The following is a 2,661-nucleotide window of genomic DNA, read 5'->3' as shown; positions in this document are numbered from 1 at the left end:
ATTTTAACCCAGGTGTCGTCAACATACCTGAACCAATGACTTGGTGGTGTCCCTGAAAAGGACGTCAAGGCTCTCTTTTCTACCTCCTCCATGTACAGGTTGGCAACAATAGGAGAAACTGGAGACCCCATAGCACACCCATGTTTCTGCCTATAATATTGCTCCCCATATGTGAAGTAGGTTGACTGCAGGCACAGTTTCAAGAGTTGACACAGTTGTTCTGTGGAAAGCGTGGTCCTGCTGCTCAGAGTGGTGTCTGATTTTAATCTTAAACTGACCACCTCTACTGCATCATCAACAGGAATGCACGTAAAGAGTGATGTGACATCAAAAGAGACCATTGTTTCATCAGTCTCCATGATGACATCCCTCACCTTATCCACAAAGTCCATGGTGTTATGTATGTGGTGTTCTGAGCTGCCAACTAAAGGGATGAGTACAGACGCCAGATATTTGGAAACATTGTAAGTGACAGAGTTAATCATGCTAACAAATGGTCTTTAAGGTACACCTTGTTTGTGGATTTTAGGTAAACCTTACAGACTAGGTGTGGCCTCCCCTGGGTACAGTCTGTGGTACAGAATACGGTCAATAGCCTTGTCCTGCTCCAAATTTTTCAGGCAATCTATTAACTTCTTCTTGTAACCATTTCCTGGATCTCTTTTCAGAGGTTCATAAGTGGTTAAGTCACTAAGGAGTGTCATAACTTTCTCATGATAGTCTTTCTGGTTCAAAATCACTGTGCACCTTCCTTTGTCTGCAGGGAGAATGATGATGTTTTTGTCCTTGCTAAGAGTGGTGAGTGCATCCCTCTCCTCTCTACTGATGTTGGAAGGTGGTGGTTTGGCATTGCTGAGGCAGGATGAAACTTTGATTCTGAGCTGTTCTGCTTCACCCTCTTTCATTTTGTTGTTGCGGATGGCTGATTCTGTTGCTGTGATCATCTCCACCAGAGGAATTGTCCTTGGTGCAACCGCAAAGTTCAGTCCCCTGGCAAGAATCTCTGTCTCAGGCTGGGTGAGCTGTCTGACTGCAGACTGAGCTGAAAACAGCACCTCAGACTGAGGAAGTCTCTTGGATGAGAGACGAAACGTTTCTAGATTTTTTTTTTGCTTTGTTTTGTTTTTTGTTTTTTTGAATGTCCAGAGGACCAGATTGAACTTTTTTGGATTTTTCTACCTGGATTATTGAGCATGCATCAGGATATCCATAAAAAGTGTTGTTTAAAGTTACCCACAAGCACCTGGGAGACACACCAAACATGTGGAAGAAGGTGCTCTGGTCACATGAAACCAAAATCCAACTGTTTGGCCACAATGCAAAACAATATGTTTGGCATAAAAGCAACACAGCTCATCACCCTGAATACACCATCCCCACTGTCAAACACGGTGGTGACAGCATCATGGTTTGGGCCTGCTTTTCATCAGCAGGGACAGGGAAGATGGTCAGAATTGATGGGAAGATGGATGGGGCCAAATACAGGACCATTCTGGAAGAAAACCTGTTTGAGTCTGCAAGAGACCTGAGACTGGGACGGACAATGATCCAAAACATAAAGCCAAATCTACAATGGAATGGTTCACAAAAAAACGTATCCAGGTGTTCGAATGGCCAAGTCAAAGTCCAGACCTGAATCCAATTGAGAATCTGTGGAAAGAGCTGAAGACTGCTGTTCACAAAAGCTCTCCATCCAACCTCACTGAGCTCGAGCTGTTTTGCAAGAAAGAATGGGCAAGAATTTCAGTGTCTCCATGTGCAAAACTGATAGAGACAAACCCCAAGAGACTTGCAGCTGGAACTGCAGCAAAAGGCGGCGCTACAAAGTTTTAACGCAAGGGGGCCGAATAATATTGCACGCCCCACTTTTCAGTTTTTTATTTGTTAAAAAAGTTTGACACAGCCAATAAATTTAATTCCACTTCCCGATTGTGTCCCACTTGTTGGTGATTCTTCACAAAAATTAAAATTTTATATTTTTATGTTTGAAGCCTGAAATGTGGCAAAAGGTTGAAAAGTTCAAGGGGGCCGAATACTTTCGCAAGGCACTGTATCATTCAAATATTGTCAAAAGAAATGACCGGAAAACTGCTAAAAGTAGCCATTTCTTGTTGTTCGTACAGCAACTAATAAACTTCAGTTTTATGTTAGTTTTGGTCAAAACTAAGAGCCACTGAAGAGGAACAAAATAGCCACATGTGGCTCCAGATGCGCATGTTGCAGAACTTAGCTCTTAATGATCAGAAACCTTACCACCTCAAAGAAAACACTACACATATATATTCAAAACCATTCGACAAAACTTCTTGAACATTTTTGAATTTATCATGTCCTGGATGACTGAGAATCTTCACCAGCATACACACACACACACACACACACAGGTTTGTTTTGCTATCTTTGTGGGGCCTTTGCATTGACTTCCATTCATTTTTCATTCATTTCTATAGCCTAACCATGACCTTTATCCATAACCTAACCATTACCATTACATACCTAACCCTAAACCTAACACATCCTCAATTCACACCTTAGTCCTAAACCTAGCCCGTAACCCACCATAAGGAGCAGTTGGTCCTCACAATGTAGTATAAGTTGGAAAAATGGGCCTCACAAAGTAGCATAAACAAGGACACACACACACACACACACACACACACA

General features: G+C 42.3%; 1 protein-coding gene across 1 annotated transcript in view; it reads left to right on the top strand.

The window, feature by feature from the left end:
* The window catches only part of LOC119428116 (canalicular multispecific organic anion transporter 1), a 4,946-nt gene that overhangs the window by 1,180 nt on the left and 1,105 nt on the right, over positions 1-2,661 (top strand). The gene's annotated exons all lie outside the window — the stretch shown is intronic.

This window comes from Nematolebias whitei, chromosome 1 (assembly GCF_014905685.2).
Source record: "Nematolebias whitei isolate Nwh7 chromosome 1, NemWhi1, whole genome shotgun sequence".
Classification (NCBI taxonomy): domain Eukaryota; kingdom Metazoa; phylum Chordata; class Actinopteri; order Cyprinodontiformes; family Rivulidae; genus Nematolebias; species Nematolebias whitei.
Note: the sequence above shows the minus strand (reverse complement) of the source record. Positions and strands in the feature narration are given on the sequence as shown.